Here is a 13162-nt window from a genome sequence, read left to right as displayed (position 1 = left end):
TCCTCAACATATTGTTAGATAGAGGTCGGGTCCAAATGTAGTTTGACTGATAGTAAAGGTCAGGCCTTTACAGAGAATGGTTTTGATCAATCAATCTCTGGGTTATGGGGCCAGCATGCCTTTGCTGGCAACTCTGCTTACAAGCACATCAGGTGGGACTCGGACCCCAAAATCCGTGCTTTAGGAGGGGGAAATTGTAGGAGGAAAAGCAGGAACTCTGTCAGATTCCTTGGACCGTTCCAGATCCTCCTCACCACTGCAGCATCAGTTAAGGTGGCAGACCGACCTACGTGGGCACACGCATCTCATTGCAAGAAAGTCTGCAACCTTCCAGAGGACCAGATAAACGGCAACAACGGAGAATCATGGGACGTGAACTGAGATCACGATCCTAGCGGGATATGTGCAAGTAACCTCCATCTCCACGAAAGGGATATGCCATGACAGAACTCGTACTTGAAAAGGATGACGCCCCGTCAACAGGAAAAAAATGATCAGGTCTGTAAATAATCCTTCTTGCCATTGCAATCGCCCTGTTAATCATCCAACCCTGGAACACAGTTCCACAGCGAGACTGGAATGTGAGAGGCTTGGGCTCACCTGCTAAACGTAGCAAAATACTAACTCACCTCACCAAGATGAACCCCAGCTTCTGTCTACTGCAAGAAACCCACGTCACTGCATTTGAGCACCTCAAACTCAAAGCTAAATGGCTTAGTCAGATGTTTTCGGCATCATACAACTCAAAAAAAAGAGGTCTATCTATATTGATCAATAAAAGTATCCCATATCAAAATAAAACCACAATATCAGACACAGAAGTGCGTTTCATAATGATGAATGGGATTTTAGGTAACATCAAATGAACCTTAGCTAATATGTATGGCCCCAATGAAGATGACCAAAATTTCTTTCACAATATATTTTCAAAACTTTTAGAATTTTCTGAATAAACTATCATTTATGAGAGGAGACTTCAACACAGTACTGGATCCAAATTTAGACCTTTCTCAAACCAGAAATATTCCCAAATCCTGGCGTTTGCCGGACACTATAAAACAATATATGAGTGATCTTGCTGTTGGGGATTGTTGGAGATCAAATAACCCACATTCTATAGAATACACATATTATTCACCATCCCACCAAAGTTTCTCTCGAATCGACCTTTTCTTGACAAATAACTCCGCACTGTCCAAAATCACAAATCCAGAAATTCACCCTATTGTAATTTCCGATCACGGGCCGATTAGTTTCAACCTGATAAAGGAAACAAACCGGAACCCTCCCAGCAGGTGGCGGTTTAACACCTCACTTTTAACAGATAAAGAATTTAACCATTTATTTTCAAGAGAATGGACTTCCTTCACTGAACTGAATGACTCCCCAGAAATATCACCATCCTTACTTTGGGAAACAGCTAAGGCAGTTCTAAGAGGTAATATTATTTCATTCTCCACTCACGAGAAAAAGAAAGGACAAGAATGCCCAAATAAACTCAAACAGCGACTAAAGGAGTTGCATTCCCAACAGACCCACTCATCTTCTGAGCAAATCCGAAATGAGATCAGAACAATTACATCTCAACTTGAAATCCATCAAAGACACAATTCCTTATGACAGGAACAAGAGCAAATTTTTTTGAATTCAATGACAAATCAGGTAAATTTCTTGCCAATCAATTGAAACGTGATAGAGAAAAATCACTTATTACAGCCGGAGTTCGGGGAGGCTTCGTGGCCCCTTGCACTGTTTGGAGGCGCCGCAACATAATACCGACCTTCTACACCAGTACCTATGGGGATAAGTCATGTAGACTTACCGGTGGACATCCTACATACGCACGCACGCACGCACGCACGCACGCACGCACGCACGCACGCACGCACGCACGCACGCACGCACGCACGCACGCACGCACGCACGCACGCACGCACGCACGCACGCACGCACGTCTGCCTGGAGGTTACCCCAGAAACCTCCTGGTTGCTTTCCTCCCTCATTTACTACCATAACTATGACAGGAAGAGGCCAGAAGATCACATTGTCTGATTTTTAAAGAATTTATTTGCAAATTATGGTGGAAAATAAGTAGTTGGTCAATAACAAAAGTTCATCTCAATACTTTGTTATATACCCTTTGTTTGCAATGACAGAGGTCAAACGTTTTCCGTAAGTCTTCACAAGGTTTTCACACACTGTTGCTGGTATTTTGGCCCATTCCTCCATGCAGATCTCCTCTAGAGCAGTGATGTTTTGGGGTTGTCGCTGGGCAACTTTCAACTCCCTCCAAAGATTTTCTATGGGGTTGAGATCTGGAGACTGGCTAGGCCACTCCAGGACCTTGAAATGCTTCTTACGAAGCCACTCGTTCGTTGCCCGGGCGGCGTGTTTGGGATCATTGTCATGCTGTCTCCAAAGAGGGGGGTTGGTGGTGGCTCTCCATACCCAAAAACTGTGCTCTTGTCATTCTACAGGTCATCCACAGGACAGAGTTATTGCAGCAGTTCTTGATGATTTAAGAATTAATAAAGAGTTGCATTGCAGGTTGAGAACTTGAACTCCACTTTCAGACTAACTCTGTCCTGAATGCAATGGCATACAAATACTCTATGTTGTATGCCCAGCATGCTGACAACACAGTTTAAAAAAATAAAAGAAAAAGTAGTATAAAGACGAGATCACATTGTACCGGCCCAACTGAAACCAGGCCAACTAACACCAGGTCGGTTTCTTTTTTCTTTTTGTTTGCCTAACCCAATTTTAATGCATTAGTTGAAATAACAAAGTCTCTACTTAAAATGTTAAGGCAACAAGGTTACTTTGTTTAAGCGGAGGTACTCACCCATCCTCCCTGACTCTGGATCCATGGATCAAGGTGGTGGCCCAGGTATATGGTCATCTAGTCTATGATACAGGGCACCATGTGTTGATCATGTCCTTCTGCACGCAATCCACGTGGAGGGCACCTCCAAAGGCTAACAGGCCCACCATGCGTCCCCAGTTGATCCTGTCCCGAAAAACCTCGTCCATCACGTTCTCAAAGCTGTTGTAGGCCATGGCGGTAGTCATGTGGAGCTGGGATGACATGTCGCTGAAAGCCTTCATATAGCGCAGCTGCAAACTTGTCCGCCAACTCCCGAAGTGCCTTTTCACTGACGCTCTCCGGCGCCAACTGCAGTGTTGGATTGTTCTGCTGAGACAATTTGTAGCTGATGAAGGAGACCACTTATTACACCCAGATTTTTGACTTGCTGTCCAGAAACAGAGAACTGAGATGAGCTGCAAATTTCTGTCTCTGAGCCTTTGCACCAAAGATGAGTAGTGCAGTGTAGTGTCATTATTTTCAAATTTTGCTACAGCCGATGGCGGTACATGTTTTATCAGACAAAGGAGGTTTAACGGGTGTTTTGGTGGAGGATATTAGTGTGCGTGAGGCATACTAACGAGAAAGGTTAATTTGTGACTTCAAATATGTAAATCAATGGTTGGGAACTCGACAACGGCATTCTCATTCATGGACGTGTGTATTTCATCATTACTTTTATCGGGTGTAATTGAGTGTGTGTGGGTGCGATTCACAATATTCACATTTGTGTGTGTATGTGTATGTGTCATCTGATCAGGGTGTGCAGAGCCATGGCTTGGGTCGTTCCCTGGGGTCCCCTCCTCCGGGCGTCAACTCGGATATTGTCCAGATTCCCCTGTCCGACCCAGTTGCCCTGTGGTCGTTTCTGTCGCAGCATGGAACAGTCGCTGGTCCAGTGTCCTTCTGGCCGCAGCGATGGCAGGTGTTGCGGCCTATGTTGGGACTTCCTCGGCCTCGGTCTATTGCGACAGCTTCCACGGAATCTTCCGCCTCGTGGGCTCTGGCCTTTTGATCTTGTTTGCCTTCTTTGTCCCATTGGTTTGTCTCATAGGCGTGTTGAGCATGGAGGATGGTGTCACAGAGGGTCGCCGTCTTCCAGGTGACAAACGAGCGTTTCAACATGTCACCGAGTGGGAACATCAGTCGATTGATGAATGTGGACTGTAGATGAGTCTTATATGGTGTCAGGGGAAGTGCCCCCTTTTTTCCAGGTTTCACCAGTCAACTGTGGTTGTGGAAAACAACTTTCAGGCCTCCGGCGTAGGCTTGTGGTATCTCGTCATCGCTGTCGAGGTCGACCACTGGTATGCCTGCGTTGATTCAAGATTCAAGATTCAAGAGGTTTATTCGTCACATACATACTTTCATACATATATGCAGTGAAATGTAATACAACGCACCCGGTAATAATACACAATATGTCCTAGGAAAACTGTATTTCTAATAGACCAACTAACTGACTCCTAAAACGTAATACAGTAAGTCGAATACTTATAGAATATGATTATGTTAGGCTTGTCGTTAAGGACGAGGTTGGGTAGATTTGGAGGTTGACCCCGTACGTAAGGATAGGAGTCCAGGTCCAGATCCAGTATTTTCACCAGGAACATAGGATACAAGGAAATACATTTATGAGCATTATACGGTGGTGGTGCTGACGGTTTCTGCTTTCATTGTTCCTTTTCCTGGCCCTGTCTCTTTCCCTGATCTCCATCTTGAGGCCCTTTCCCTCTCCCTGCTTCTCATCTTTGTTCTTTTCACTTTTATTTGCTTCCTCTACCCACTCTCCAAAAGCCCACCAATCGGCCTTGTACTTCCTCTTTTTCATTCCTTTATCTTGTAATCTAACTTTCAGCTGCTGTAGCTGATTTAGACTAAAGCTTCCTCCTGTGGGAAAACCTGAGCTTTCCCATTCTACCAAACTCATACTGTTAGGAGGTGTGCTGAGTGAACCCAGGTGCAGAGAACAAGGCAGAGGCGAGGTGGCAAAAATAGAGGTTTACTCAAAACAAGTACAAAAACTGGGCAAAAACAAATAAGAAGTCTCGGGAGCGAGTGTTGTCATGAGGTTAGACAAACTCAAGACTGAGCGCCCGAGGACCAAACGACAGGGTCTAAATAGGGACGACCAAACGAGCACAGGTGAAACATATCATCTAATGAGGCAGGGTAATCAGGAACAGAAATAGGTGAAGCAGAGCAACCTTGAAAAGGCAGTACTGGCGGCATCTAGTGGCTGATGCTGGTAGGACCCGGGCGAACCCTGACAGGACCCCCCCGTCTAGGAACGGCTCCCGACGTTCCTCCAGGGAGTGTCGGGTGGCGACGGCGGAAATCCTGGATCAGAGAGGGGTCCAGGATATCCCGGGCCGGAACCCAGGAGCGCTCCTCCGGCCCGTAACCCTCCCAGTCCACCAGGTATTGCAGGGCCCCGCGGACCCGGCGGGAGTCCAGGAGCCGGCGGACCGTGTAGGCAGGCTGACCGTCGATGATGCGAGGCGCCGGAGGAGGCCTCGTGGTGGGCGCCAAGGTGCTGGTGATCACCGGTCGGAGCCGCGACACGTGGAAGGTGGGGTTTATCCTCATGGACCTGGGGAGCAGAAGACGGTATGCGGCAGGATTGACCCGCCGCACGATCTTGAAGGGCCCAACATACCTTGGCGCGAGCTTGCGTGATTCCACCCGTAATGGAAGGTCCCTGGTGGACAGCCAGACCCTCTGGCCCAGACGGAGCATAGGCGCTGGTTTGCGCCGTCGGTTGGCCTGGATCTGCTGCTGCCGGGATGTCCTCAGCAGGACCTGACGAGCCCTCTGCCAGGTCCGTCGGCACCGCTGGACGAACCGCTGGGCTGACGGCACCTCCACCTCCGCCTCCTGCTCCTGAAACAGAGGAGGTACGTACCCAAACTGGCACTCAAACGGGGACATGCCAGTGGAAGAGCAGCGCAGAGTGTTGTGAGCGTATTCCGCCCACACTAGATGGTCGCTCCAGGAGGCAGGGTTGGAGGACACGAGGCACCTCAGTGTTGTCTCCAGGTCCTGGTTGACCCGCTCCGTCTGGCCATTGGATTGCGGGTGGAAACCGGAGGACAGGCTGACGGAGGCGCCGAGGAGCTGGTGGAATGCTTTCCAGAACCGGGATGCAAACTGCGGACCGCGGTCCGACACCACGTCCAGGGGCAGGCCGAACACCCTGAAAACGTGCTGCACCATGAGCTCAGCAGTCTCCAGAGCTGAGGGGAGCTTGGGCAGAGGAATAAAACGGCAAGTCTTGGAGAACCGGTCTACAACGACAAAGATGACAGTGTGGCCCCGAGACGGTGGAAGGACGGTGATGAAGTCCACTGAGAGGTGTGACCAGGGCCGACTGGGGATGGGAAGGGGATGCAGCAGCCCCATGGGACGTGACCGGGGGTTCTTGTTCTGGGTGCAGATGGTGCAGGCAGCGACGAAGGACCGGACGTCCTGCTCCATGGTAGGCCACCAGAAACGCCTGCGGAGGAACTCGAGGGTCCTGGAGATCCCCGGGTGGCCAGTGAGGCGGGATGAATGCCCCCATTGCAGGACTTGTGATTGGACAGCCTTCGGGACAAACAGGTGACCCGGGGGCCCGTTGCCGGGATCCGCCTCCCTCCTTTGGGCCTGCCGGACCTGCGTCTCGATTCCCCAGCAGACCGGAGCCAAGATGCAGGAGCTCTGGAGAATGGGCTCGGGGAGTTCAACCAGCTCAGGAGGGTCAAACTGTCTGGAGAGAGCGTCGGGCTTGAGGTTCTTGGACCCGGGACGATACGACAGGATGAAGTTGAACCGATTGAAGAACAAGGCCCATCGGGCTTGACGGGAGTTGAGGCGTTTGGCCTCCTGAATGTATGTCAGGTTCTTGTGGTCGGTCCAGACGACAAATGGGTGTTGGGCCCCCTCCAGCCAGTGCCGCCACTCCTCCAACGCCAGTTTGACTGCCAGTAGCTCCCGGTTCCCTATGTCATAGTTCCGTTCCGCTGGGGTGAGGCGACGGGAGATGAAAGCACATGGATGGAGCTTCCTGTCGTGAGTCCTTTGGGACAAAACGGCCCCCACTCCCACATCGGAAGCATCCACCTCCACCACGAAGGGTAGGGTAGGCTCTGGTGTGGCCAGGACAGGGGCAGCGGTGAACCGCATCTTGAGAGCCCTGAACGCCCCCTCAGCCTCCGCAGTCCAGGCGAAGCGGGCTGTGGATGTCCTAGTGAGGGCGGTGAGGGGAGCTGCCACCGTGCTAAAACACCGAATGAATCGCCTGTAAAAATTGGCAAACCCGAGGAAGCGCTGCACCTGTTTGACCGAGGTGGGTGGTGGCCAGTCCCGGACGGCCTCGGTCTTGGCAGGATCCATCTGGACGTGACCCTCGGTGATGACGAACCCCAGGAACTGAACGGTGGTGGCGTGGAACTCACTCTTCTCCAGCTTCACATAGAGGCCATTGGCGAGCAGGCGGTGAAGGACCTGTCTCACATGCTGTATGTGTTCGGGAAGGGTCCTGGAGAAGATGAGGATGTCATCGATGTAGACGAACACGGAGCGGTTGAGAAACTCACGGAGGACGTCGTTTACAAAGGCCTGGAAGACAGCGGGAGCATTGGCCAATCCAAAAGGCATGACCAGGTATTCATAATGGCCGGTAGGTGTGTTGAAGGCGGTCTTCCACTCATCCCCCTCGCGGACGCGGAGGAGATTGTATGCGTTTCGAAGATCGAGTTTGGTGAAGATGGTGGCGCCTTGCAGTTGCTCGAAAGATGTGGACATGAGAGGAAGGGGGTAGCGATTCTTGACCGTGATCTTGTTCAGACCACGGTAATCAATGCAGGGACGCAGGCCGCCATCCTTCTTACCCACGAAGAAAAACCCTGCGCCCGCCGGGGAGGTAGAAGGGCGGATGAACCCTGAGGTGAGCGCCCCCCGGATATACTCCTCCATGGCTGTAGTCTCAGGGGCAGAGAGAGAGAAGAGACGTCCTCGAGGAGGGCAGGTGCCAGGCAGAAGGTCGATGGCGCAGTCATAGGACCGATGGGGAGGAAGCGTGGTGGCCCGTCTCTTGCTGAAGACCTCCCTCAGATCGGCATACTCGTGGGGCACTCGTGAAAACTCGGGATGGATGGGACCTTGAATACGGACTGGAGCCAGGACACGGACAGGAACTCCGGAGAGGGCAGGGGCTTGGGAAGGGGCCCGAGCTTGGACACGGACTGGAGACTCGAGAGGGTGAGAAGACGGACTAGAACGAAGACAGGTGGTGTGGCAGGCAGGGCCCCATTCGGTGAGACGCCCGGAGGCCCAGTCCAGATGTGGGTTGTGACGGGCTAGCCATGGGTAGCCCAGGACCAGTGGAAACTCAGGAGAGTGGATGAGGTGGAGCTGGATTACCTCTGAATGTTTTCCCTCCAGTGACCGCCAAAGTGGGGCGGTGAGATGGCACACGCTACCGGAACCCAGTGGTCTTCCATCCAGGGCTGTCACCGTGAGAGGATGCTCTAGAGGTGCCAGAGGGAGCTTTAGGGCTTTTGCTAGCCCTACATCCAGTAAGCTTCCTGCAGCGCCGGAATCCACCATAGCTTGGAGGGAGTGATGTTGATCTCCCCAGGCGAGGGAGGCAGCCAGCAGGACCCTGGTCGCCTCGAGCTCGGGTTGGCCTCGTCGCAGTTCTCCCTACCCTGGACGAGAGTTGGCTTTTCCCGAGAGCTCAGGGCAGGAAGAACGGAAATGCCCCGGGATCCCACAGTACAAGCAGCAGCGCTCTCTCATCCGCCGGTCACGTTCGGACCGAGAGAGCCGTGTGCTGCCTACTTGCATCGGCTCCTCCCTTGATGCTGGAGGCGAGCTCGGGATAGCCAGGAGCTGCTCGGGAGGCCTCGTCCCCAGAGCCGCTCTGCGCGCTGGTGTTGGTGAAGCGGGGAAATCGCGTTCCCTTTGTCTCTCCCGGAGGCGGTTGTCCACCCGAATCGCTGCATCGATGAGCGTGTCCAGGTCCTCCTGCGCCTCCCGGGATGCCAGCTCGTCCTTGACCCCCTCATTGAGGCCCTCCTGGAAGGCCGCGATGAGTGCCTCGCTGTTCCATCCAGACGCCACGGCGAGGGTGCGGAATGCGATGGCGTAGTCCGCCACGCTCTGTCCCCCCTGGCGGAGCCGGAGTAGCCGTGTCGACGCCTCCCTCCCACTGACTGAGTGGTCGAACACTCGGCGCATCTCTCCGGCAATAGCCTGGTAGCTGGAGCAGGCCGGGGTTTGCCGATTCCAGATGGCTGTGGCCCAGGAGAGTGCTTTGCCGGTGAGTAGCGTGACCACGTATGCCACCTGTGAGCGCTGGGTGGGGAACTGTGATGGCTGGAGCTCGAAAGCCAGGAAGCATTGTGTCAGAAAGCCACGACAGCCCCCTGGGTTACCGTCGTACCTCTCTGGCGCCGGCAGTCGTGGTTCGCGGTGCTCTGGAGGACGCGGGTCCATGGGAGGCAGCGCTGGCGCAGGGGCCATAGGTGGATCCTGTGCCTGGCTCTGCTGGACGGCCTGGGCGAGCGACTGCAGGTTGTCCAGGACTTGTTGGAGAAGCCGCTCGTGTCGGCCAATCGCAGCCCCTTGGTTCGTCAAGGCCAACCGCAGGCTCTCCACCTCTGGAGGCTGGCTCTCTGCTGGGTCCATGTTGTGGCTCAGTCTTGCTGTTAGGAGGTGTGCTGAGTGAACCCAGGTGCAGAGAACAAGGCAGAGGCGAGGTGGCAAAAATAGAGGTTTACTCAAAACAAGTACAAAAACTGGGCAAAAACAAATAAGAAGTCTCGGGAGCTTGGAACAAGAGTGTTGTCATGAGGTTAGACAAACTCAAGACTGAGCGCCCAAGGACACAAACGACAGGGTCTAAATAGGGACGACCAAACGAGACACAGGTGAAACATATCATCTAATGAGGCAGGGTAATCAGGAACAGAAATAGGTGAAGCAGAGCAACCTTGAAAAGGCAGTACTGGCGGCATCTAGTGGCTGATGCTGGTAGGACCCGGGCGAACCCTGACACATACATTTGTAACATTCCTTCGATCCCCTAACTTGTTGATCCTTCTGTAGTGTTTTATTTTAATCACTACTATGCCTTTATTTGAGCTATTATGTAGAGTTGAGTTGGACGGCCTCTTTAAGTGGATCCCATTGTACATCAGGGAACTGAATATAACATGACTTTTAATTCTAATACATTAAGTACATTATTACGCTGATGTTTATCTTGTTTATTTGCCTCCAAATATATAAAATTCACTGCAAAGCCAGTGTTTGATAAACAACCAGACACAAATCGCATAGGCTGGGAATCAAACCAGGTCAACTGCTTGGAAGGCAGCTATGCTCACCACTATAACACCAATGCCCATGCTGAGAAAAATGTGAGGGTTTCTTGGATTGTCGTGTCTTACATTATTGCCCTGCCGTTAATCTTGTCAATTTGCCTCCAATGTGTGTTGAAATCGGCTGAAATCTGGCTGGAGCAGTTCCTTATTATAAATCAGTTGAGTCGGTACTAGACCAAAACATATAGTGTGTAAGTCCTTGGCAAGGTAGTCAGAGTGTAGAAAGAACTCTGTACTTTAAATTGCCTTTCCCTGGAATTACTCAAAATGATGAAGGATGGTATGCACGGTTGTTGTTGAGGATGTGCAAAGCCTTTTCGGATGAGGTGGCCGAGTGGTTAAGGCGATGGACTGCTAATCCATTGTGCTCTGCACGCGTGGGTTCGAGTCCCATCCTCATCGTAGCTGGTGATAAAACATTTATGAGGGCGTCATGGCTTTCAATCCTACAGTGTCTCTTTATTATACCTGTCAAACGCACTCAGAAAGTTCCTCTGTCTCTGTAGCTTAATGGAGAGAGCGCATTGGACATCTAGTCCTCATAAGCAAGCAATTACAAAGTTGCTTGTTTCACTCCCATCACAGTCAGGTGTCTGTCTTGTCATCCTTACACCATTCATAAAACGAAGAGCTGCAAAGTTAAACTTTGTTTGTTCTGCAACCCTTGTCCCATCTACTGTAGCTCCTGCCTCATACTGTTAGAAAATCCCTTCCTTTACTAACTGCTTACTCAAAATGATAAAGGATGCATCTGCTACCCGGGTGCTCTCGTCCGGGATATTGACTCCAGAATCCCACAGCTGCTGGATCAAAACCCGTCTGCCTCCACTGTTCTGATCCACATGGGAACCAACGATCTCAGGAACAAACAATCAAAGACACTTAAAGAAGGCATTTTGAAGCTTATTGACAGTCTTCTACAGTCGGACCGCCGGTTCATCGTATCTGGCCTGCTGCCGTGTCCCAGCTTTGGAGACATAAAATTCACGCATGTCCTTCAGCTACACACATGGTTCAAGCGATACTGCTGCTCCCTCAACGTACCGTTTGTGGACAACTTCGGCACCTTCTTAAACCATCCAAACGTCTTCAGACATGACACAAACTTTCACGGATCACGCCTCATCACCTTGAACATGGAACTTACGCTGAAATCCTCTGTTCGCTGCTGATGTTTGGTGAGTCCGATCCACTCTGACATTGACGACTGTCACTCTGCTTTACAAATTCATGTAGCTATTAACAATAGACCGAAATTACGTAACTTCCCAGTAACATACAGGAATCTAAACAATTTACTCTCAGTTCAGACTCAAACTCTAAGTACCCCACTAAGCCATGCACCCAGAACAATAAAAATGTCTCTATTAAACATCAGGTCACTAACTAACAAGTCATTTTTAGTTAATGAGCTTATAAGTACCCATAACTTGGATTTCTCTCCACTGACTGAGACCTGGCTGGATAGAAATGGCACAGTCACCCTCATTGAGACAGCACTCCTCATTTCAATTTCATTCAGACAACTAGAGCTGATAAGAGAGGCAGTTGAATAGCTGCTGTCTTCTTCTCTGATATCTATACTTGCAAGGAAATTCTCCTCGGACAATTCACGTCATTTGAACACCTTGCAATATCTATGAACTGCAGTACCCCGATTTTAATCATCGCTGTTTATCGGTCACCAAAATCGAAATGTTGCTTTCTTGATTAATTCTCTGAGCTACTGTCCAAGGCCTCCACTGATTATGATCGTGTAATAATCTCAGGTGGTTTTAATATTCCTGTTGACAATCAAATAGACCCAGATGCTCAACCATTCATTAGCCTATTGGAGAAATTTGACCTCACTCAGCATGTTTCTGGACCCACCCACACTAAGGGGCATACTCTGGACTTGGTCATATCAAAAGGACTAAATATCACTGTACCCTATGTCATGGATGTTGCTATTTCAGATCACTGTTGCATTTTCTTCGACGTGTCTACTCTTCCTGTACAACAGAGAGGTACCAGAACAATTGTGACATTCCAATACAGCCCCATTGTATAAGATAATTACTACGGGTACACTTCTTCTTCATCAATACATCAAATTCATCAAGGAACTACAAAGTGGCGTCACGAACTAGGATCTGCTGGGCCTCATCTGCCGATGCTGCTTGCTCCAGCGAATAACCACTCTCAGGGTGAGTGTTATCTCACAAATTGAGCTGTGTGTGGTTTTTAAAGCGGTAGTATTTGGGGTGGATAGACTGCACTGACAAGAGCAAATTGTGCGGAGATGGAGATGATGTGTTGATGTGTGAAGTGAGTTTCCGTCTAAATTGGGGTTTATTAATTTGTAAAAGACGTAAATAAGGGGAATAAGAGAATAATAAACGAAGAAAAAGAGAATTAAGTGGAAATAGAGAATAGAGACGAGAGAAATAAAAGATGAAGTTAAAAGTAAAAGATAAAGGCTTAAAAGATGTGGAGAAAGTTTAAGTAAAAAGTAATTATAGAATGGCAGAACGAGTAGCCAAAAGTTATTTAAATAACCATGCAAGATTAACGACAACAGGGCCCATATCTCCTTAATCAGTTAGACATGTGTACATTAAATGCTGCGTGAAAGTGGCGAAATGAAAATATAATATAATCAAATCTATGTAGGAAAAACAAAGAGAAAATAACCCTGGCCAGGGGAATTGACTCAAAATAAAATTATATGAATAAAGATGAAAAAGGATGAAAAGTGAAAAGGAGATAAAAGTAAAAAGTCTAAAGTAAGATGAAAAAGACGAAAAGTGAAGCAAAAAGAGTTACAAGTTAAAGGCTTAAAAGATGAAAAATAAGTTTGAGAAAAAATGGGGAAAAGTTTGGCCAAAGTGAAAATGTAAAGGTCTGGCCAAAGTGAAAATCTTGAAAAGTATACATGAGTTGA

Source organism: Zeus faber (assembly GCF_960531495.2).
Source record: "Zeus faber genome assembly, chromosome: 21".
In the NCBI taxonomy this organism is placed as follows: Eukaryota; Metazoa; Chordata; class Actinopteri; order Zeiformes; family Zeidae; genus Zeus; species Zeus faber.
The sequence above is the reverse complement of the archived record's forward strand: the minus strand, read 5'-3'. Positions refer to the sequence as shown.